Source organism: Triturus cristatus, chromosome 7 (assembly GCF_964204655.1).
Source record: "Triturus cristatus chromosome 7, aTriCri1.1, whole genome shotgun sequence".
NCBI lineage: Eukaryota > Metazoa > Chordata > Amphibia > Caudata > Salamandridae > Triturus > Triturus cristatus.
The window spans coordinates 1,215,977,828-1,216,003,380 of NC_140590.1; the positions used below are offsets into that span (position 1 = coordinate 1,215,977,828).

Below are 25,553 nucleotides of genomic sequence, written 5' to 3' on the forward strand. Positions count from 1 at the left end.
AAAAAAGGGGCGTCTGCGCAGCACACCCACATTAGGCACTTACAAAATGACGCAGGTGCCCCAGTGCTGCCTTTTTTTTGGGGGGGGGACATGCCGCACAGCATCTTGCCAGTGCTGTACATCGTGATCAGAAGGCATTGGTAAAGTCAATCCCAAAGGCTGAGACTGGTTGGCTTTGTCAATGCTAGTTTAAACTCATCTTTCTGTGATGCGAGCCTTAGAGACATAGGAGAGCTTGGCATGTGATAGATTGACTGGTCTCGTTCCAGTGCAGTTTAATGAAAATGCACCTACTATGAGCTACATTTGATTTGGCTGATTAGAACCCGAGACACGCAAATTGTGTACTTTCCAAAAAGGAACACTAACTCTCTCTTGTGTGCCATATGCTTGTAAAGGAGACCATCCCTTTCTGTTCGTGCAATGGCCTCTAACTAGCCTAATACGAGTAGTGATGACAATAGTGATGTGAAGAACGGAAAGTGCGCATTTAAAACAGAAATTTTAGGGGAGAGGGTGAGGCGTAACACCATAGCTGCCGATGTAGCACTGGGAGACTAGATTCGAGTCTCGGCATCAGCTCCGCACCCTGTGATTCTGGGCATATCACTTAATCTCCTTCTCCTGTGCCTACCAAAAATGAACGTGCCTAATGTAACTGGTGCTTATGTACAGCACCCCAATACTTTCGTCGACTTTAATATTTAAACTGCAATAAAGTCACGTTGCATTATGTCACACCTACTTACGAGAAAAATGCTCCAGGATGCCCATGCAATGGGAAGCCACCCAATATAAATGTGTACAGCCCCCGCCTTCACACACTTGCACCTTGATAACCCCACAGGTAAAGGCCTTCGTTTAAAGTCGCCCCAACCCTACCTCCCCCAGAGTGGGGATTAGCAATATACAACCCCGTGATGCACGCCACTGACCCCTGCCCACATAGCCACCTCACTCACCCCCAGTAGGAGTCTGCTCGGCATCAGCAGCATGTGCGGAAAGTTCCGGGGTAGGCTCTGCATGGGGTCTGATTGGGGCACAAGCAAATTCAAACACACTTAAGGAAACTAAAGACAAGCCCTTTCTCGAAAGCGAAAGAGGATCGCGCCAGAGCTTGTCTTTATGGGGCCATGTGTTTGAAACACATGGCCCCATAAAGATAAGAAACCTTTTGCGACGGGAGGAAAGCAGGCGAGCCCGTCCAAGTGGGCCGTCTGAAAAAGCCAAAGGGAGGCAACATGGAACGCTCTTTTCCAATGGCTGGCCACCGTTTAGCATAAACGGTGACGCCAGCCAATGGAAAAGAGGGGCGGGGCTTAAAGCCCTTTACTGAAAGTCCTCAAAAACATTAAATCTCGCCAAGCGTGTTGCGCATGTGCGCAGCCACGCAGGCCGAGGCCTAAAAACTGGAGGTGGGTCTGGGCAGGCAATTATTCTCCATCCTTTACACATGACTGTACCTTCCAAGAACTGCTTTCTCTAGGAGAGTCTGAGGAATTCTGCCTTTAGTTGGCTGATCAAGGCTTAGTCCATAGTGCCCATCCACTCTGTTTCCCAAGCACTCACAGCTAGGCAAGTAGACAGCCATTCTACTCACCCATCCATGAAACCATTACCTCACCAGTTCTTGCAACACTCTTCCTTCCTTCCTGGAGGAGATAGTGTTTGCTTCATTCAAGACCTCCAAAGTGGTTGATCTGCAACATTCTTCCTTCCTTCCTGGAGGAGATAGTGTTCGATTCTTCCTTCCTTCCTGGAGGAGATAGTGTTCGCTTCATTCAAGATCTACAAAGTGGTTGATCTACTGCTCAGCAAACAGTGAGCATCAGACTTACATATGCACATTCCCACATCTGAAGAGAAGGTGGACCTTCAGTACTAAATCCAAAACTGTTGGCTTTGTTAATGCTTGTCTGCTTTTTTCTGTAGTATTGAGATGGCTGAATGACTGAGCACCAGCATGCTGGTTTTGAACTTCCTTTAGAACAACTCAGTTATGCGCTACTAAGGAATTTAGTTGTTTTCCAAACCAGTATCCAGTTTAAAAACAACTCTATTTTGTGTTATCTGTTATGAACTTAAGGTTTTTACCCAGATCCAAAGGGAACGCTCCTGTTCACTATGGTACAGATTTAACTCTTTGCAAGCCAACTACCAGAAATCAGCTTTTATTATATGCATTACATAGTCTAGCTGCTGCAATTTGCATACTACTCTGTTTTTTGTTTTCTTTACCATTAAGTGCTACCATTTTATACGCCCTTTAACCATTGCAATATCATTATATATATATCTGCACTTGCTTTCATTTCTTTGCACACTGCTTCAAACCTTGTTTCGGGATACTCCATTGCTGTTTCTTTCCCCTCTCTTTCCTTCCTCCTTCAAAACAGAATGGTAATCCAAGCCTCCAAAAATGTACTCGCCTGCTTGCTATTGCGTGCTAGTTTTTCAGGGCGAGCTACATTTCAGGCCCCCAGGTTATGTCTCCCGAGGGAGACCAAGTTTGAATTACTGCGCTGATTATAGCCATCCTTCAAAGAATTAATCAAAGAGAGGGAGTGAAGAGGTTCTGGGATAGAACCTACCTCCTATCTGATATGTAATAAAAGTGATTCTACCCTATCAATAAGTGAAAAAAAGTGATTATTAAGTATTAATTTTTAATTTATAATTTATAATTTACGTAATAGTAAGTAAGGTGAATTAGAGTGATCCATGAGATGTCACGGAAAGCACTATGTGTTTTTAAAATACCCCTCACACACTATGAATCCCATAGTGTCATGCTTCATCATGGGGGTCTTCCCGTCCCTCTACGGGGCGGGGCGTGCTACTACCTACGACTACGTGGGAGCACTGTTGTTATGATGATTAGGCTTATGTGTAGTGCAAGGGATGTGAGTGTTTAGAATTATGTGTGAAATATAAAGATTAAAAGGACCCTGGCTAGTAGAAAAAACAATTTTATTCTGTTCTCTAGCTGGGAGCATTAAAAATGGGGAAGAAAGTAGGAGATATCACAAGTTAGTGGCTACCTACTGGGTCAACATGTTTCGTAAGCAGTCCCCACTGCTTTACTCATCAGGACCAATAATAATCCCTTAAACACTGAAGGGAGTTAATATCCAGGTTTATATGCCTATTGTTCTGTTTTGACAGACTTTTTTATAAAATCTGCGCCCAAGGGTACACTGACCCCAGTGAAAATAAGACCAATTTGGTATCTGTAAAAAAGGAGAACTACCTTTTTCTTTCGTTTTTCTAAAAAACTTGGGTGATGAGTAAAATTTACCTTACCCACTCTGATATAGAATGAAAAATATATATTTAGAAAAATATATCACGAAACCAATACCAATTGAATTCTCATCCAGATGAACTTGAAGTATGGTGATGTGTTTATACCCTACAACGATGTAACAGCCTTGTATTATTGGTGTTTTTCTCCTCCTTTTTTACAGATACCAAATTGGTCTTATTTTCACTGGGGTCAGTGTACCCTTGGGCGCAGATGTTATAAAAGTTGGAAATGTTAGTAAACCTCTTATATTCTCACCATATTTGGTTTAAAAAACCTACGTTATTTAAATCAAGTATCTTTAAAGTAGACACTGTCGATAAGACCTTTTAAAGGCTTAGTGACATAGCCTGTGCCTTGATAGCCAGGAAAAGAATTACCAAATGGCCCGTTTTCCCTTCCTGTGACTGCAGACAATGTGAAAACAAGCACTGGCAAATCTAATATGTCTCACTATACAAGAGCTTTCGGATTTGCCAATGTGTTTTAGACATGATGTGCAGCAGCGCAGAGGAGAGTGGCATAGAGTGGAGTGGAGTGGGATAGAATGTGGTTGGTGTACAGTGGAGTAGTGTGGCTTAGGTTGACATGGCATTGAGTGATTTTAGAAGTAAAGAGATCTATTTTCACACTCGATAGAGCGAATCCTACTGGAATTTGCTAACGTTTCAGGACTCTGTGTATCCTGGGACAAATCATGCCTGTACCCTTTCTCAGAGACTACGCAGAACCCCCGATTGTCCTCACTAACAAGCTAATCCTTTGGCAGGAGTCGGCATACCGATATCTGGGAATACTCATCTATTGAGAGCCTGCTGACCTTGAAGGTAATCTGATACGAGCCATCACTACGTTGCGTGCGCAGATGACTTTCTGGGGTACTCTCCCTCTGACGGTCATGGGGAGGATAGCGCTACTCAAGATGGTGGTACTCTCGTGGCTGCTGTACCACTTCGTAAATGTGCCCCTATGCCTCAAGCCAGCGCTGTTCAAAAGCTTAGAGCTGGATGTTCGAAGATTCATCTGGGGCAGATCTCGTAGCTGGGTGGCGCTAATTAAAATGTACCCTTCGACGGCCGGCGTGGGCCTTTTGCTAATCCACATGGAGCAGTACTATCTTGCAGCGCATCTCCAGTGGGTGGCGAGATGGCTTGACGCATGCCATCTGGAGGATTCAGCGACTTCAGCCCCGGGACTCAACCACCCACAGATTATGGCGCTGTTCCACCCTAACAGACAGGGTAGTCTGCCTGGCCAACTGCAAGTGGAGGTGGTCCACTACTGCTTTCTTCGCAGTCTGTGAGACACGCGTCATGTGACCCCGTATGCGCCGTTTCTCCCCATTCTTAGCAAGCCTAGGGGGCACCGACCAGTTACCAGTGCGGAGCTATCTCAATGGGAGGAAACGGGTATTCTAACATTGGGGAACTTGTATAGCGACGGGCAACTCCTGCTGTATGTTACCCTTGCAGAGGACACAGGCCTTCCCCGAGGTCAGTTCTTGTTACACGTGTCAGTGGTGCAAGCGCTGCGGGAGGCATGGGGAGAGGTTGCGCAGGAGCCGGCAAGCACCTTACTGTGCAATATATGCATCAACTGGGTGCGGGCTGCCGCTTAGTCAGAAGGTTCGCGGAATCCTTAAGGCTACACACCGTGCCACGACTGGAATCCCTTCGAGCCCACTGGGATGCAGACTTGCAAAGCCCCTGAACCGACCGCAAATGGAAGGATATTCTCAGGGGTCCCACCCGTATCCCCCGCAACACCAGTTTCCAGGTTATACAATACTACATAGTCCAATGGGCATATTTGACCCCAGCCAAAATAAACAAATACTTCAATCGCACCGATGCCGGTTGCCCTCGTTGTGGTGAGCCAGGCGGGGACTACATGTACTATGGCCCTGCACATCCATACAGTCATTTTGGGAAGCGGTCACCAGAAGTTAGGCACAGTGCACAGGGCGCACGCTTACCTGGTCGTGGGAGGTGTGTATCTTGGGGTTATACAAGGGGTCTAATAAACACAAAGTGACATTCGCTAAATAGACCTAGGGATAATAGTAGCCAAGCGCCTACTTAAGAGGCAGTGGAAATCCTCGGAGCCCCCCCAAGCAAAATCCTGGCACAAATCCCTACTAAGCTGGGCAAAGGCAGAGAGCATAGCGTTGCGTCGAGAGGACAATATAGGCATCAGGAAGCAGCCGATAGCGGCGGGGTGGGACACAATCCTGATGGACTTTCACGCCCTATGGCAGAGTCCCTCTGAGGACCCAGATACTATGAGTAAACAACTGGCTAACACCTGGAGCCTCGGCCGAAGAGCGCATGGCGATCTAGTGCATAAGGCATAGGCTCAGCGCTGCGTGACAGGTCTGTGTGCCCCCTGCTGACATACATCCAGGTCCATCAACATGACGCACAACAACCATCTATCAGGTAGTGAGTAGTTTGGCAGAGGCATGTACCCGGCCATCAGTACTGCTATGTCCAATACACATGCGCGTAGACCAACAACAAGGAAGTCAAAGTAGCGTAGTTCGGAACGATGCCCCACCATTAACCCGTTTACCGCGGCAAACATTCCGCCGCGGTGCGAGTGTTCTCAAGGGAGGGCGGGGCTGCGTCAGCCAACGGTCGTGTGCAGCACTTGGAAGGTAGTGCTTGCGTCGGCCGTTGGCCAACGCGAGCGCGGAACGGGTTAATACCTTAAGTTCCTTATATAAGAGATGATAAATGTGTTATTCACCCTGTTACATCAATATTATGTTGCAAGCTGTTTTAAAAAAAAAAAGAATTTTGTTTTCATGGAAACATACTGTTATGTACGACCGCTCAGACTACCTATTGATGTAGAAAGGAAAAACAAAAAGAGAGTTATGAAACCCTTGCATTGTTATGTAACTACTGAACAGATGCATACTATAAAATGAGAAAAAGCAATGAACAAATTTAAACAAAAAAAGAGATAAAATGTCACACAATAATGTCCCCCATCTTTATAGATATTTCTACCCTCAATGAGGTAATAGGCTTCACACAACAGAAATCAGATGTTATTGAAGGTACATTAGTCACTATCTGTGTTTTTTCTGCATTTAACCTAGAGCCAGTTACCATGCCAAAGTGTCTCTCCGATATTAGATTACTGCTGAAGAGCTTGATGGAGAAGAAGACAAAATAGCAATATTGCCAGCATAAGCTAATACTCTCACTTCTAGCTTGTGTAATTTTAATGAGGGAAGAGTAGTCAATGTTTTTGAGCCATGAACATATGGATCTAAAACGGAGCAAGACGCTGTGGGGACAACAGACAGACTTGCCTTGTTCCTCAGTTATTCAAGATGGTGTCTGATAGCCTACCCGCAGATAATATGAAATGTGAGTGAGATACATTCAACTTTAACTTGGCCTAAAAAGTCAGTACTGAAGCCCTTATACATCTTAACATAACCTCAAGAACTGTCACAGATGCTGTCAAATGCCTTTCCATCATCAAACAGGATCATCTTGGCTGGCCTTCCCAGCACCTCTGTGACAGTTATTGCCGTATCTACATGCAAGATCGTCTCCCTCGAGTAAATCCATGCTGCATTAGTTCTAGTTGGTTATAACTGCTATTAGGTAACAAGACAGTATTCTGGTGTAAATTGTTGAATCTGCATTTCTCATTGAAATCTGCTGATAATATCCATAGTTATAAGGTTCCTTCTATCTTTAAGAAATATAGAAATGTATGTTTCAAGATGTTACTGAATTAAGAAAAACTGGTGAATTAAAAAGTCCATACAGCAGGGAGATCAGGACATTAGAGAAGATTTTATAAAACTTCATAGGTGTCTTGTCAGACGCCATCTGAGAAATTGCCTTATCTATACCTGCAGAAATGAAATTGTATAAGATTCAAATATTTCTCATTGTGCAGCTGAGAATTTGTGTAATTGGAACATTTTTAAAGTATTCTTCAATCTGCTTTGGGGAGACCCTACATTCTTCCATATACAAATTTGAATAGAATTTATGAAGTACTCCTCTTATCTCAGATATACCACCGACCTCATCCCCTGCCAGGTTCTTAATTTTAAGGATAAAGTTCCTGCTTCTTCTGTCCTTGATCTGAAGCACAAGTAGGCATCCCATTTCCCCACTGCTCTCAAAGCGAGAATCTGATAAGCATGCAGCTTTCTATTAGCCTTATCCCAGACCCTCTTTTTCAAAGTAATTTGATGGATAGTCAGTTGTTTAACGATTGCTGATAAGTTATTTAATTTATATTGTCCAATTTATATTGTCCAGAAATACTGGAAGTGTACTCTATTTCTAGTTGTCAAAGCGCAGGTCATAAGCAAACCTCAGAAGCCCTATCGGGCTGCTCTTGCTGGCTAGAAAAACTCAATGTCGAGCCTCCTATAAAAACCTTCAAAACATCCCATATTATTGTAATCTCTGTCGACCGTAGATTATTTTCTTTACATTCTCTAAGTAGGCCTTCCATAATCTTGATAAACTTTCTATGGAGGAGCAGTTTGTGATTAAATGTCCAGCGGGAAGGGATACTGCCAATTGTAAGTGACCAAACTTAATATAAAGAGCGAGAGCATTGTGGTCCAAGACGCTTTTAGGGATCAATTTGTATCTAAATATTGAATGATTTCATGTTTGCCAAAAAAACATAACACTGCAAAGTGAGTTGTGGGGCACAGAATAAAATGAATACCCATGTTCAAGTGGTCAGCAGTTTTGACATACATCAGTTAGTACATTTGATGTTATGATTTCTTTCAGAAGGTTTCTTGATTTTTCTCATGTGTCTAATCCCTATGCAAGAGCTATTGGATTTGAGAATATGTTTTAGCCATGTTGTACACCAACGTGACTGATGTTCAGCAAGGCTAAAAGTTAGTGGGGTAAAGAAGAGTTGAGTGTCATAAAGTGGACTAGAGTGGAGTGTTATGGAGTGGCGTAGAGAGTCGTGGAGTGGCATAGAGTGGACTAGTGTAGAGTGTCGTGGTGAGAGTAGAGTGTTGTAGAGTGGAAGGGCATCGAGTGGAATAGAGTTGAGTGGCGTAAAGTGTTGTGGAGTGGTGTAGAGCAGGGTGGAGGGGCATAGGGGGTGTTGCATCGATTGGAGTAGAGTGACGTAGAGCAGAGTAGATTGTCGTAGAGTGGAGTGGCATAGAGTGGAGTACTGTAGGAGAGTGGAATGGCATGTGTGGAGTAGAGTGTTGTAGACACAAGTGGCATAGAGTAGAGTGTCAGAGTAGAGTGGAGTGGCGTAGAGTGGAGCAGTGAAGTAGTCTTTCGTAGAATAGAGTCGAGTAAAGTGGCATGGAGTGGTATAGAGAGGGTTGCGTAGAGCGTCCTCGAGTGGGGTAGTGTCGTAGAGTGGAGTGTCATAGAGTGCAGAAGAAATTAATGGAGTAGAGCATTATAAAGTGGAGTCTCATGGAGAGTAGTGTTGTAGAGTAGGGTGTTGTGAAGTAGAGTAGACTAGAGTGAAGTGGTGTAAAGTACAGTGCTGGAGAGTAGATTGGCGTAAAGTGCATTAGTTTTTAGTAAAGTGGAGTAGAGTCCATTGGCGTAGAGTGCAGTGACGTAGAGTATTGCAGAGTAGATTTCAGTGGTGTAGAGTACGGTAGCATTAAGTGGAGTGGGGCAGAGTAGAGTACACTGCTTCAGAGTACAGTGAAGTGGTGTAGAGTGGAGTCCTGCAGGGTAGAGTGCAGTGACTTAGAGTGTGGTGCAGAATAGATTAGAGTGGCGTAGAGTGGAGTGATGCAGAGTAGAGTGGTGTACAGCCATAGAGTACATTGACATAGAGTGCAGTAGAGTGGCATAAGGTTGAGGAGTGCAGTGGCATAGAGTAGAACGGCTTTGAGCTCAGTCTTGCAGAGTAGAATGGCGGAGAGTGCAGTGGGTTAGAGTGCATTGGCATATAGTAGAGTGTTGCACAGGCAAAGAGTTCAGTGGTGCATAGTAGGGTAGGGTAGAGTGCAGTGGCATAGAGTAGACTGGTGCAGAGTAGAGAGGTGTAGAGTGCAGTGTCATCGAGTGCAGTGCTGCACATTAGATTAGAGTGGCATAGAGTGCATCAGCGTAAAGTAGTGCACAGTAGAGCAGCACAGAGTTCAGTGGGAGATAGTGCAGTGTTGCAGAGTAGAGTGTCGTAGAATGCAGTGGTGTAGAGAGGCGTAATATGCATTGGTGAAGAGTGATTTTGCATAGAGTGGTACAGAGTAAAGTGATGTAGGGTGCAAAAGCGTGGACTGTTGCAAAGTAGAAAGAAGTGTCGTAGAATGCAGTGGTACAGTGTGGAGTGGCATAGTGAAAAAGTGTGCGGTTAAGGGCATTGGCGTAGATTAGAGTGGTGTGGAGCATAGTGAAATGCAGTGGCGCAGTGTGGAGTGGCGTAGTGTCAAGTGGTGCAGAATATGGTGCAGTTACGCTGTGTGGAGTGGTGTGGTGCAGAGGATAGTGGAGTGGGGTAAATTTATGTATGGTGTAGTAGTACACTGTTGTTACAGGCAACATATCTTCAGTTGAAATGACCAATACATTTGCACAGATATACAGTTTTACTGATTAAAAACATTCAGTGCACAAACAATAATGTTTCCATCACCATTTAGAATTACCCAAAAATGTGATTGTGATTGTGCTTTCCATATTCTGAAATATCTGCACAATTCATTAACAGACATTTAAATTTTGTTTTGTGCTAGGAAAAAAATAAAATTGTACAGCACAGCCCAAGTAGCCAGCATGATTGTCACATAACTCCTCTCACTTTAAAGTCAGAGAAAGAAAAGTAAACACACATCTCCCTGGAAGACAGAGCCTGACATTTGATCTTTCTTTGAATGCACAGCAGATGTGACAAGATGAGAACAAGATTTAAATACCAGTTTACAGAAATTCAGTACTGGTGGAAGAATACAGTAAATAGGGTTTGGGAAGGGACGAACTCAAGCTGGACAACATATAAAGACAGCAAATAGAAGGCAAGCAGATGTGAGTTACAGACTACAAAGCCAATGGTATGCAGTGGGGATCAGGAAAGCTTTCCTAATGTCCCCAAGATGTTTTTAGCAAACCAGATAGCTGTTGTGTCCGGTAGGCTTCTACCTAAAAACGACAAAATCAGGCCATAGATGTAACTCGCCCAGCAAAAAATTTAAAACTAAAGGATCATCCATATTTGGGATATAAACATTGCAACTAGTAAATTGAACTTCGCCCTTCTTAATCTGACTGTTAGAATGGGGAACCTCTGGTTGGCACAGGTAGGTACTTGTGACAAGCAGTGGTCCCTTCCTCTATTCAGGGCGAGAGAGTTACCCCTTCAGAACAACCCCTGCTCACCCTATAGGTAGGGTGGCGCGAGCAGTCAGGGCTAAACTTCAGGGCGCTAGTCGGTTAAGCATTTATGATCACACACAGTAAACCACAATGATCCCCCACAAACGGACACCAGGCGTAAGTTGTATCAAAAATACGGATGCTTTATATAAAAGATTCTTTGTTACGCAGGCATGTACAAGACCATAAATAACGGTTGCGGAATGGAAGCCACAAGATGATAATTAGGCACTGTTCTTGTCTTTGGTAACTTATTCGATCACGAGCGCTTCACAGGGCTCGGTTGAGTCGGTCCAGTCACGATGATGCGCAGTGCACCCAGGGTACAGTGATAAGGGGAAATCAGAACGTTGCGGACCCCGAGTCCGATAGAGAGTTCACTGTACCTGGGAACGTGCGGTGTGCTTGGACGAGTCTTCAGGAGAGATGCAGGTTCTGCACCTCGTGGGTCTTCCGGATCTAGAATTCAGCGGGCGGCTCTCAGTAGACAGGTGCGGCCCAGGGCCTCCGACACGGACTGTGCGGGAGGTCACTGCGGAGGGCGGCACGGTCAGACTCAGGCTGGGAGGTGAAGCGGGGCGGCCGGGTACGTTACGACGTACGGGCGGCCGTCCGAGGCTGGGTTTCACTTCCCCACTGGGAATCCGGCGGGAGGGCGGAAGGGCACCAAGCGCGCTCCAGTAGCAGGCAGGTGACAGGGAAGCGGGACGGCCAGACTCGATGGGTCCAGAGCGACTCAGGTAGAGCGGGGCTCTCGGCGAGTGGAGGCGGCCAGGCTTCTGGGTGTCACGGCCCTAGGAGGGATGCGAAGGTGCGCAGGGCACTCCGGCGGGAGAAAGCACACGGCTCGAATTCTCAGACGAGCGGAGACACGGTGAACCCACTGGTCCTGGGGTTCAGTTCAGGGGGCAAGCTCTTCTTTCAAGCCCTTGGAGATAGTTGAAAACAAAGTGCAAAGTCTCTTTCAGTCTTTTCCTCTCCTTCCTCAGCAAGGCACCTACTGCAGGCCAGTCCCTTAGGTCAGGGAAAGTTACTCCTCCTTCAGCTTCTTCCAGGTCCTTCTAGTCGGGCAGAGTTCCTTTGTGGTTCAATCTGGATCTAATTTCTTAGGAGCCAGGCTCCTACTTTTATACAGGGATTCTTTTGTTCTTTAGCGCCAGGGGGCCTGGGCCTGGCTCAGTCCAGTTTTGGAGCACTCTGTTGTGGTGGCCCGGCTTGTTCTTTTCAGCAGCAGGGCAGAGACATCAGCCGCTCCGCAGGGGGCGGCGCCGGCTTTGTGGTGGCAGAGCACAGGTCTATTCAAGAGTCAGGGTGCACTCCTCCCACCCATCCTGGTGTAATCTTTCTACCCACCACCTGGCAGCCAACCTGTCTCCTGGGATCCCCCAGCCCTGCTCCTGTACTGTTGCTAGGCAGAACACACACACACAGCAGAGGCAGACTGAGATGGTTAGGCACGCAAAGGCTAACTTTCTAAAAGTAGCATTTGCAAACCCAGGACATTAAAATAACCTTTACTAAAAGATGTACTTTATTATCCCGAGTTTAGGCATACTAAACATGACTTTCTACCATGCTCTCTGAGTCCACTGGAGTCACAGCGTGTAGCGATCCCAGCAGCCCATTCTGGCCTATGGAGAGCAGGTAGCCTTCAATAGTGAAAAACGAAAATGGCTGTAATTCACTACTAAGACATGCCACACACATCAGGGCATGTCCTACCTTATACCTACAATGCACCCTGCGCTTAGGCCTACCAGAGGGGTGACTAACATGTAGTTAAGGGAAGGTTTAGAGACTGGTAAGTGGGGACACTTGCTCAGTCAGCGCGACGGTACCAGACCGCGCGCAGGTTCTGCAGTGGCAGATCCTAGACACATTTTACCCCGCTGCTTCTGTGGGTGGCACAACCAGTGCTGCAAGCCCACTAGCAGCATTTGGATATACAAGCCCTGGGCACCCCTGGTGCACTCTACTAGGGACTGATAGTAAACCAAATAAACCAAACGTGGATGTCAATTCACATAATACATTTTATCATAGGGAGCACTTGCACTGTGGCACTGGATGGCAGTGGCACAGTGCCCTGAGCAGCTAACACCAACACAAAAACACATTGAGGCACAGACAAAAATGGAAGGGTGACCCACGCCAATGGTGCCAGGTCTAACACGTGTCCCCTCCAGCTGAAAAGTGGGGAGAACTACCCTACCCCAGGGAGTTCTGCATCACTAAGGCGGAAAAACCTGGACAGACCGTCAGCATTGGCGTGATCTGTGCCAGGGCGATGCTCCACCGTAAAGTCCATACCCTGTAGGGAGATGGACCACCTCAACAGTTTTGGGTTCTCACCCCTCATTTGCATCAACCATCTGAGGGGCCTGTGGTCGGTCTGAACCCGGAAGTGAGACCCAAACAAGTAGGGTCTTAGCTTCTTCAGCGCCCAGACCACAGCAAATGCTTCTCGTTCTATCGCACTCCACCTTTGTTCCCGGGGAAGTAGCCTCCTACTAATAAAGGCTACGGGTTGGTCAAATCCCTCCTCAGTGATCTGTGAGAGAACAGCCCCTACACCATGCTCTGATGCATCCGTCTGCACCAGGAACTCTTTGGAGAAGTCAGGAGCCAAGAGCACGGGCGCCGTGCACATGGCAGTTTTCAGGGTGTCGAAGGCTTTCTGACAGGTGTCAGTCCATATCACTTTTCTGGGCTGCTTCTTCGAAGTCAGCTCTGTCAAGGGGGCAACGATGCTGCCATACCCCTTGACAAACCTCCTGTAGTACCCGGTGAGTCCTAAAAAGGCCCTCACCTCCGTCTGGGTCTTTGGGGGCTCCCAAGCCAGGATGGTTTCAACTTTGGGTTGGAGGGGCGCCACCTGGCCGCTCCCCACTTGGTGTCCCAAGTACACCACTGAACCCTGCCCGATCTGACACTTGCTTGCCTTGATCGTGAGGCCTGCCTTGCGCAGCGCCATCAACACTTCCCAGAGATGTTGCAGGTGTTCTTCCCATGTGCCGCTGAACACTGCGATGTCATCCAGGTAGGCGGCGCTGAACTCGGTCAGCCCAGCCAACACCTGGTTGACCAACCTCTGGAAGGTGGCAGGGGCATTCTTCATCCCAAAGGGCATCACCCGGAACTGGTAATGCCCATCTGGCGTAGAGAATGCGGACCTCTCTTTGGCCCCATCGGTCAAGGCGATCTGCCAGTACCCAGACGTTAAGTCAAACGTGCTGAGGTACCGTGCAGCCCCTAACCGATCGATGAGCTCATCAGCTCTGGGGATGGGGTGCGCGTCAGTCTTCGTGACTGAGTTGAGTCCTCGGTAGTCCACACAGAACCGGAGTTCGGGCGTGGCACCCGGCGTTGCAGCCTTTGGGACCAAGACCACTGGGCTGGCCCAAGGACTGCTGGAGGACTCAACCACCCCTAGAGCAAGCATCTTCGAGACCTCCTCTTTGATGCAGGCTCTGACCCTGTCAGTTACCCGGTAGGCCTTGTGCTTCACAGGTAAGCTGTCTCCCGTATCCACATCATGGACGCACCAATTCGTGATACCGGGAACCAGGGAGAACAGGTCAGGAAACTGCCCCAGCAGCTGGCGGCAGTCACTCTGTTGCTCAGGGGTCAGGGTGGGTGAGAGGTTTACTCCATCCACTGACCCGTCTCGCTCTGAGGCTACCAAGAGGTCAGGAAGAGGCTCGGACTCCTCTTCCGTCCCATCATCGGTGGCCAAGAGCATGCCCACTTCGGACCTCTCCAAGTGGGGCTTCAGTCGATTGACATGTAGGACCCTTAAGGGGTTCCTAGGAGACCGCAAGTCTACCAAGTAGGTGACAGAACTCTTGCGCTCCACAATCTCAAAGGGTCCTGTCCACTTGTCCTGGAGTGCACAAGGCTCCACAGGGGCCAGGACCCACACTTTTTGGCCAGGTTGAAGCTCAACCAGAGTGGCATTCTGGTCGTACCACCGCCTCATTTCCTCCTGGCTGGCTTCCAGGTTTGCCTCAGCAAGTTGCCTGAATCGCCTAGTCTGGTTCCGGAAGGCCAGCATGTAACTGTATACATTCTGGGGAGGTTTCCTGGGAGATTGCTCCCAGCCTTCCTTGACCAGACTAAGAGGTCCTCGTACTGGGTGGCCGTACAACAGCTCAAAGGGACTGAACCCTAGAGACTTTTGTGGCACCTCGCGGTACGCAAAGAGAAGGCATGGTAAGAGGACGTCCCACTTACGCCTCATGGGTTCCTCGAGACCCATAATCATGCCCTTCAGGGTTCGGTTGAAGCGCTCAACCAACCCGTTTCCTTGGGGATGGTAAGGTGTGGTGAACTTGTAGGTTACACCACACTCTTGCCAAAGGGACTTCATATATTTCGATATGAAGTTGGTCCCCCTGTCAGACACCACCTCTAGAGGGAATCCTACTCGTGAGAAAATTCCCATCAGTGCTCGTCCCACCACGGGGGCCGTCACTGTCCTCAGAGGGATGGCTTCAGGGTACCGGGTGGCATGGTCCACCAAGACCAGGATAAACCTGTTGCCCATGGCTGTCTTGGGGTCCAGTGGCCCCACAATGTCAATCCCCACCCGCTGGAATGGGGTACTGACCACAGGGAAAGGTTGGAGTGGAGCTCTCAGCTTCCTTCCACTCTTGCCACTTGCCTGGCAAGTCTGGCATGTCCTGCAGTGAGTGTCAGAACTCCTGCGCATTTGGGGCCAATAAAAGTGGGTGACAAGCCTTTCAAAGGTCTTGTCCTGCCCCAAATGTCCTGCTAACGGTACGTCGTGAGCCAGCCCCAGTAGGAAGGCTCTGAACTTCTGGGGTACCACCAGCGCACGGGCTGACCCAGGTTCAGCAACCTTAGGCTCGGAGTATAGGAGGTCGTTCTCCCAGTAGATCAAGTGAGTTCCGGACTGATCACCATTGGCCTGGGCTGCAGCCTGCTGCCGCATACCCTCTAGAGAGGGGCACTCTTTCTGCTCCCTGCAGAACTCCTCCCTGGTGGGGCCTCCTTCTTGCTGCCAATGGGTCAGCTCAGGCAGGTCCCCCAGTTCGGCTATCTGTTCCCCGGTAGGCTCCAGGGCATCCCCCTCAAGGTCTGCTTCCTCCTGGGCCGTGGGAACTTCAGGAGCCGGATTCCCGTGCCTCCCTCGCCCTCTCTCTAAGGCCGGTTCCTGGGCCTCTCCCTCAGGCTCCAGGGTTCCTTCAACACCCCTACTGGCTGCCATCGACCGGGTGGTCACGCACGCCCAATCAGGCAAGCCCACCATCCGCAGGTGAGTTGTCTTCTCCACCTTTTCCCAAGGGGAGCTCTCCAAATCGTTACCTAGGAGACAATCAACAGGCATGGCCTCTCTCACAGCCACTTGCAGAGTACCAGAGACCCCCCCCCACTCAAAGGGAACCTGAGCCATCGGACACTGACTCTCTGTGTTGTCAGCGTTGACAACACGGCAGAATGCGTGCGGGACAACCTGCTCTTGAGATACCAGGTGCTGCTTGACAGCAGTCACACTGGCTCCTGTATCTCTAAGAGCCCCCACCCTCTTGCCATTTATGGTCACCCACTGCCCGTACTTTTGAGTATTGGGGGGCAGCTGGGCCTCAGCGACCATCTCACTGTCTCCTAATGAGACTAGGGTCATCTGTACGGGATCCCCCGCCCCTTGGACATCTGTCTCCCTCCCCAGGGCTACACTATTCACCTGCTTGGGGGGTGGAGCACCAGAGGGTGCTGGTTTACCATACAGGGGGCACTTGGGATCCACGGAAATGTGTCCCAGGTTGTTACACTTGTAACATCGGAGGGGCCCTCTTTGAACAGGGTTACCTGTCGGGGCCCCGGTCTGCTTCGGGGGTGACTGAGAACCTTTCCCTTGGTTCCCTTGGGGATTACTTTGGGGCCCTCGGTAGAACTCCCGCTGTTTACCCTTGTCCCCCCCACTCTTCTGCTGGGGACCCTGAACACCTTTGGCGGGGCCTCCCACGGGACCCTTGTGGACCCTGGTGCTGATCCAGCGGTCCGCCTCCTCAGCAAGCTTCCTCGGGTTGGACAGCTTGCTATCGATCAGGTGTTGGCGTAGCTCAGGAAAACAATTATCCGACAAGTGCTCCCATGCAATCAAATCAAACAGCCCTTGGTAATCATTCACTTTGCTACCCTTCACCCAACCATCCAGCGCTCTGCAAAAAAAGGTCACATATTCTACATAAGTGGTACCAGGTTTCTTGGTGCAATCCCTAAATCTCTGTCTGTACAATTCAGGAGTTAACCCATACCTTGTCATAAGAGCCTCCTTCATGTGTGGATAGGATGTGTGGACATCAGAGGGGAGGTCTAGCAGTGTGTCCCGCCCCTCACTGAGGAACCTTCCCCACAACCCCGCTCCCCAATCCTTCTCAGGGACCCGGTGGGAGGACATGGCTACCTCATAGGCCCTAAACCACTGCCCAATATCATCCTGCTTATAATATTCTTTGACTACATCTTTAGGAATGTGCACCCTTGACTCGGTTGAATTGCTGCCACCAGAGGGTGAGTTGTCTAAGCTCCTGGCCTTGAGATCCAACTCCCTCATTTTTACCTCGTGCTCCATGGCCAGTTTTTGCCTTTCCATTTCCATTCGCAGTTTTGCCATCTCCACCTCGTGTGCTCGGGCAGCACTCCTGTCGGCCATCTCCTCGGGCGACAGGCCTCTGCTAGGCTCAAAAACACCTTCTGGGGGGATCTCCTCCGGTGCATTCTCTGGGAACTTTGACTCGTACCAGGCCCTCAGCGCCTTTACGTACTGATCCTTGTTTGTGAGCCCGCTTTGCTTGATTCTGAACTTGGAGAGATATCCTTTCAGGACCTCCCTGGAGCACGTCATCAGTGCCTCGGGCTCCCAATCGATGTCCTCCACTCCAGAGAACACAGAGGACGCTCCGCCTCCGTTGACTGAGCTAGGCATGGTTTCTTACGGTGGAGATTCTTCTTTAGCAACAACTGTCAATCAATCTGTGGCTGCGTTATAGGTCTGCTCTACGTGGTGATCAATAATTCACTGTATGTAAATCATAAATGCAAATTCGAAATCCCACACCGCTGCCACCAATGTTAGAATGGGGAACCTCTGGTTGGCACAGGTAGGTACTTGTGACAAGCAGTGGTCCCTTCCTCTATTCAGGGCGAGAGAGTTACCCCTTCAGAACAACCCCTGCTCACCCTATAGGTAGTGTGGCGCGAGCAGTCAGGGCTAAACTTCAGGGCGCTAGTCGGTTAAGCATTTATGATCACACACAGTAAACCACAATGATCCCCCACAAACGGACACCAGGCGTAAGTTGTATCAAAAATACGGATGCTTTATATAAAAGATTCTTTGTTACGCAGGCATGTACAAGACCATAAATAACGGTTGCGGAATGGAAGCCACAAGATGATAATTAGGCACTGTTCTTGTCTTTGGTAACTTATTCGATCACGAGCGCTTCACAGGGCTCGGTTGAGTCGGTCCAGTCACGATGATGCGCAGTGCACCCAGGGTACAGTGATAAGGGGAAATCAGAACGTTGCGGACCCCGAGTCCGATAGAGAGTTCACTGTACCTGGGAACGTGCGGTGTGCTTGGACGAGTCTTCAGGAGAGATGCAGGTTCTGCACCTCGTGGGTCTTCCGGATCTAGAATTCAGCGGGCGGCTCTCAGTAGACAGGTGCGGCCCAGGGCCTCCGACACGGACTGTGCGGGAGGTCACTGCGGAGGGCGGCACGGTCAGACTCAGGCTGGGAGGTGAAGCGGGGCGGCCGGGTACGTTACGACGTACGGGCGGCCGTCCGAGGCTGGGTTTCACTTCCCCACTGGGAATCCGGCGGGAGGGCGGAAGGGCACCAAGCGCGCTCCAGTAGCAGGCAGGTGACAGGGAAGCGGGACGGCCAGACTCGATGGGTCCAGAGCGACTCAGGTAGAGCGGGGCTCTCGGCGAGTGGAGGCGGCCAGGCTTCTGGGTGTCACGGCCCTAGGAGGGATGCGAAGGTGCGCAGGGCACTCCGGCGGGAGAAAGCACACGGCTCGAATTCTCAGACGAGCGGAGACACGGTGAACCCACTGGTCCTGGGGTTCAGTTCAGGGGGCAAGCTCTTCTTTCAAGCCCTTGGAGATAGTTGAAAACAAAGTGCAAAGTCTCTTTCAGTCTTTTCCTCTCCTTCCTCAGCAAGGCACCTACTGCAGGCCAGTCCCTTAGGTCAGGGAAAGTTACTCCTCCTTCAGCTTCTTCCAGGTCCTTCTAGTCGGGCAGAGTTCCTTTGTGGTTCAATCTGGATCTAATTTCTTAGGAGCCAGGCTCCTACTTTTATACAGGGATTCTTTTGTTCTTTAGCGCCAGGGGGCCTGGGCCTGGCTCAGTCCAGTTTTGGAGCACTCTGTTGTGGTGGCCCGGCTTGTTCTTTTCAGCAGCAGGGCAGAGACATCAGCCGCTCCGCAGGGGGCGGCGCCGGCTTTGTGGTGGCAGAGCACAGGTCTATTCAAGAGTCAGGGTGCACTCCTCCCACCCATCCTGGTGTAATCTTTCTACCCACCACCTGGCAGCCAACCTGTCTCCTGGGATCCCCCAGCCCTGCTCCTGTACTGTTGCTAGGCAGAACACACACACACAGCAGAGGCAGACTGAGATGGTTAGGCACGCAAAGGCTAACTTTCTAAAAGTAGCATTTGCAAACCCAGGACATTAAAATAACCTTTACTAAAAGATGTACTTTATTATCCCGAGTTTAGGCATACTAAACATGACTTTCTACCATGCTCTCTGAGTCCACTGGAGTCACAGCGTGTAGCGATCCCAGCAGCCCATTCTGGCCTATGGAGAGCAGGTAGCCTTCAATAGTGAAAAACGAAAATGGCTGTAATTCACTACTAAGACATGCCACACACATCAGGGCATGTCCTACCTTATACCTACAATGCACCCTGCGCTTAGGCCTACCAGAGGGGTGACTAACATGTAGTTAAGGGAAGGTTTAGAGACTGGTAAGTGGGGACACTTGCTCAGTCAGCGCGACGGTACCAGACCGCGCGCAGGTTCTGCAGTGGCAGATCCTAGACACATTTTACCCCGCTGCTTCTGTGGGTGGCACAACCAGTGCTGCAAGCCCACTAGCAGCATTTGGATATACAAGCCCTGGGCACCCCTGGTGCACTCTACTAGGGACTGATAGTAAACCAAATAAACCAAACGTGGATGTCAATTCACATAATACATTTTATCATAGGGAGCACTTGCACTGTGGCACTGGATGGCAGTGGCACAGTGCCCTGAGCAGCTAACACCAACACAAAAACACATTGAGGCACAGACAAAAATGGAAGGGTGACCCACGCCAATGGTGCCAGGTCTAACACTGACCAGTTAACAAGCAACTTTAGCTATCAATCTTTCCATCAGTACCTACTGATTCTTGCTTTTGCAAGTAGGGTTATGCCATACTGTAGAATCCCTTCACCGGAAGTGGAAGAGATTTCATAGCCTAAATTATGAAGTTTGTGGGACTCGTGGATAGAAAGATGTCTCTTGTAGACAAACAAATTGTGGTTTGAGGATATAGCACTACTCCATTAAAAGCTTCATTTTGGTAGGTATTCTCATACCATTAATATTGCAGCAAAATATGTACACATCTTCATTACTACTGTGTATTATTTAACTCATTAGAATTAAAATCTCTCATGAGTATGACGCCGTTTGTAGCTAAAGGACTTGTAACTTCTTGTTTTTTGCTTTTCATGCCCCCAAGTTGGAACCCCTTCTGCTCTACCATAAAATCTTATCATTGCATACTCAACCATGTGCCTACCATCCCCTGCAATGTCACTTTCACACCAAGAACCACCCTCGAGAAACCCTCCCAAACCCCTCCACCGATCCAACCGACCTCACCATCATTGCTGTTGAAACTTACAGGAGTACGACCTAAGTGAAAGAACAGAGGGAGAAGGAAAGGCAAGCATTGGCAAATCCAATAGGTCTTGCCTATGGGTGATCTATTGGCATTCCCAATCTGCTGGGGCTGGAGAACGGGAGGGCAAATGGAAGGAGGAGTGGAGTGGTAAAAAAAAAAGCACTCTGAAGCAGCCGCATTGTTGAACTTTTTTTTTCTTATGGGGAGGGGAATAAGCAGGAGGGACGGGGAGGGCAACAGGGGTGTGGAATTTAATAAAATATCTACTTGTCCATGGGGCAGGTTAGTTCATAAATCTACTTGTCCTGTAACAAAATCCACTTGTCTCTTTTGTGCCATGTAATGTAAAATTACGGCAGCAATCTCATTAAGCAAGAGTTCTGATAAAGCCTCTCTAATTATGCCAGGGCTTGTACCATAGCAGGGTTTGAATACTAGCAATTCCCTTATGTTGCTATGTTTCTGCAGCTCTACATACTGGGGCTGAAGGTAGTGGTAAGCAATAGTTCAAGGGTTGGAATGCCCTTTTGAGTCTGTGCAAACCTACTAACTTGCATGTTTTAAGGGTTTTCACCAACTTTTCTAATCTTTTCCCATACTGAAAATGGTTGGAAATTTACTCCTGGCAGTGGTAGACGTAAAACTTCTTCAGGGTTGGGAAAAAAGTGGTTGGAGGAAAAGTAAACTTGAGACATTCAGATTTTCACATGAGCAAATCTACACAAGCACATTTGCTCATGTTAAAATGCAGTTCTCAAATATTTTCTAAGAGACTATTTCTTGGCCTACTTCTGTAAATGCTTGTGAATTCACGGAGACTGTATATATGCACGTAACGCATGGATATATACCATGGATGCACTTTTGAGACGTTCTTTAATAATTGGGCCTCTAATTAGGCCTGGGGTTAACCATGACCTTTTGTGTTTAGTAAAATTATGTCTCTCTCTCTCTATCATCTGGCTTCAGTGTGAGTGACCGTATTCTGCTCTATTACAAGGAGCATATTGGCACACAAAGTAGTTTTGTTCAGTGCCTGGAACTGCTGTGGCAATGTGTGCTTTTTGAGACCAAAAACTGTTTTTTTTCTTTTGCCAATGCTTGTTAGAATGGCAAGGGCCCTGCAACTCCCACACAGATAAGGTTTTACAAAAACCATGCCTAAACAAGTCACGCATTGACAAAACCAAAAGCCTGACCACCAATTTCAGACCTACTGACTTTGCCAATGCTTGTTTATTTTTGTTTTCCACAATCTTATTTTAACTGGTTACACTGATTTTCCATTATGAACATTTTTGGGAAATAGAAGCATACATCAACATGTTACTAAATGATGCTGCAAAGATATGGTACCTAAAATCTTACAGTAGTTTAGCAAAATATTTTTTTCCTACTTGTATTTTTTTGTGAACATTTTATTTTGAAAGCAAATAATCATCACTGTTGCTTTCAAGCTTCTGCAAATATTTGCCTATAATCAGAGAGCATTCTGGGAGCATTATACATAGCCTAATATCACTAAACTTTGAACATGTGTGTACAGGTTTATACTGGAACCACCGTCCGTAGTGTAGGCAGAGCAGACAACATTTACTTTTAGTGCTCACCCTAATAATAAAGGCTTTGCATTAATGAACCATAAATACAAGTTTGAACAGTGTTAGCACATCGACACACATATTACCTTAACTGTAGACAATGCCCTTCCTTGATCCATAATGTGGTATTGTAAACTGGCAGCTAAAGGGTTTGTGCTGTAGGGGGTTGGGCCTACTTGTCCCAAGGACAAAATAGACATTGTTGCCCTTGACCTCAAACAATATGTCCTGGGCGTTGGGCTATAGGAATTCCACATCCCTGGGGCAATAAGCAAGAGGGACAACGAGGGGTGGGAGGGAATAAGCAATGTGGCAGGGAATTAAGCAGTACTGTCGGGTGAAGTGGATGAAGCAACACGGACGGTGTGGGAGGCGAAGATGCAGGATGGACAGGGGTATGGAAGAGGAAGAAGCAACACGGAGTAGGTGGGTGGTAAAGAAAAAACAACACAGACTGGGGGCGTGGGAGGGAAAGTGGATGTGGGTGAGAGAAAAAGAAGCTACACGAATGTGGAGTGGGAGGCGAAGAAGAAACTGGTAGAAAGGAGAGATCAAAGTAAATTGCGTTCCTACCAAAATAATGAACGCAATCAGTTGTTGAAATGAACCCCCTAACAGATTTGTTTCGAAGATGCTTTGGGGCGACTGAACTGGCAGAGCACAATGATTACTGATTTCCACCCATAGTACACTGAGCACTGCAACATGTAAATACTATGTAAAACATACTGCAGCATCTGAAAAGGAACCCTGAGGCCAAATTGTCGTGCAATGTAACAAGAATAATCTATCAAGATATCCTGTCAGAAAAGTATTTCAACAGGAATACTTCACACTTGAAAGACGTGGTCAGCAGAAATACTCTTAATGGCCCCGTAAATGAAAGTTGAATGTTTCAAAATCACTTCTTCTAAAACAAAGTCACAGCAGGAACATGATCGTTCTTTTATGCTGCTGCAAGTAGGCCTCTGCTAATCTGTGCCCCAGAGTGAGAGACGAGATCATACCCACATACTGAATCTCCCCTTATTTGTGAGATCACTGCAGTACTTTGCAATCGAACCAGCATGTAAGCATAGAAAGGACTTAAGTGAGAGCAGAGCTGGGCACCCATTCTCCCTGCCGAAATAAAGTCTGAGATTTTACTTAATCCTGAAACCACAATTTGGCATTCAAGAACATCGCTTTCTGCATTTGCAAAGCCTGTTTCCTCCAGGCACATAATTGACTATCTATCATCACCAAACGAAGCAATGCGAAGTAAACCAGCAAACCGGACACATTGGGACAATTTTACCATCACAAAAAAAATGTAATATGAAATAGCCACAAAGTACACAAACAAATCTCAGTGGAAGGCAGAAACACAACCCAATAATATTATGAACACTACTGCCTACCCTTTAGCACACATTCTGCCAAAAAATGGAAGCGAATAGTAGTAATACATTAGCGCATTGACACCCTCTATATTCCTGCAATGTATGAAGATGTTATTTGTGCAAAGACACATGATTATGTTTGTTGGCAACCTGTGGTTGACACCATTTGCACAAATCTTAGAAAATGTTTCACAATGATGTCCTGCCCAGCAGGTTTTTGTTGCCTGCAAATCCCTTATAAATGCCTTTGTTTCTTGCCCCGGGTCGGAGAACGGCTCCCCTCAGATTCTGGAAAAATTATTTTGGCCCTGGGGAAGTGGTGGTAACCAGGGGGTCTGTGCGGCCCCCCATGTAAAAATTAAACAGCCCCGAGGCAGGGTGGGTGTGTATACCATAAGCCACCCCCCATTTCACATTATTTAGCCCCGGGGAGGTGACAGTCCCTGGGGAGATGGCAGTCCCCGAGGCTGCGAGGAGGCCGAATGGGCCCCCCTCGCATCATTTTAATAGTGTTTGCCCCAGGGAGGTGGTAGTCCCTAAGGCGCAGGGGCACCTTGCACAGTTAAAATACTCAGCCCCCAGGATTTGGCCCACCCGGGGACTTACTATAAAAGATGCTCGGGAGACCGTGTGTCTTTTTTTTTTCTTTCAATTTTGCCTCGGGTCCGTCAGTGAATTTGTATCAAAATTGAATAAGAATGCGTTTAAACCCCAGCTGGGTACCACATCTGGGAGGGTGGGAGGGTGGGGGGTCGTTTAGGGTACTCCTACCCTGCCACCTTTTCTTTATTTTTTACAATTTTTTGTGGGACTATGCTTCAAGCCATGTCCCAAGATGGCTGCCAGCACTGGTCGAAGTGTTTGCAGCCAATCACATTTCAGTAGCCTCCGCGAGTCCACTGCAAGGATTCGCGTCCCCAGATATCTCTATTTTTTAAACTAAAATATCTTTCCACAGCATATCATAAAAAGCACACTTTCGGGCCCAATGAGCGCGGGGATGCCCTTGGGTCACCAGGCGCTTTACAAATCGCTAAATAAATAAATAAAATAAAATAAACGTCTAGGTTTCTGCCAAATTTGATGTAATTTCATTCAGCGGTTCGGGCTGTAGTCGGACCTGTTCAGCGGCAGAATTGGGCACTACCCTGGGTAGCGCAGGCAGGGAATCTAGGCAGATGCAGAGTTCTAAAGACTAGAGCATTCCGAGGTGGACTGTGGATTTCGCAACCAAAACCCACAGAATTGTCTGTGTTCTCCTAAAAGACTTTTGGGCTAACATTGACTAGTTGTTCGAGGAGAATCTCCGGTGCGTCACTAATAATTGTGCAGCAGGTGCAGTGCAACTAGGCCCAGGCGTGAGAAGGTTCTACTGAACATCAGTGAGAATCAGTGTTTCCTTGAAGGTACGAGCCTGGGCGCCCGCGCACCTCAGTGCCCCGAGCGCCCACTGCTGTGTGTGTGGCGTGCACACACATCCCAGAGAGCATTCGGGCATTTCTAACTTGCTGAGGAGAGGCATTTAGCAAGTGCTAAGGTGGGAGCACTTGCTAAATTTCTTTGGTTTTCTAGAGTGCGGCTGTGGGGCTCATTGTGTCCTTTTGTTTAAGTATTCGTGTTAATTGCAGAGAGTGACGAGCTGCAATTTACATGAATGTTTTAAACAAAAGCACACGATATGCCACACAGTCACACTCTAGAAAACACAAGAAATGCAGCACCAAACACAGCGTGTACTTTTAGAATCACCTAAAAGCACATGCTGTGTTTGCAGACTTGCTGCATTTCTTCTCGTAATAGAGCTGTGCTGCCTGGTGATTGTGTGCCTTTGTTAAAGTTTTCATGTTAATTGCAGCTCCAGACGGGCCTGCCATTAACATAAAAATGTTAACAAAGGTGCACAATCACCCCGCAGCAGCACTCTATTAAGATAAGAAATGCAGGAAGCCTACAAACGCGGCATTTGCTTTCAGGT

General features: G+C 47.9%; 1 protein-coding gene across 2 annotated transcripts in view; it reads left to right on the forward strand.

The window, feature by feature from the left end:
* Nucleotides 1-25,553, forward strand: part of LOC146811646 (uncharacterized) — a 58,940-nt gene that overhangs the window by 1,372 nt on the left and 32,015 nt on the right. The gene's annotated exons all lie outside the window — the stretch shown is intronic.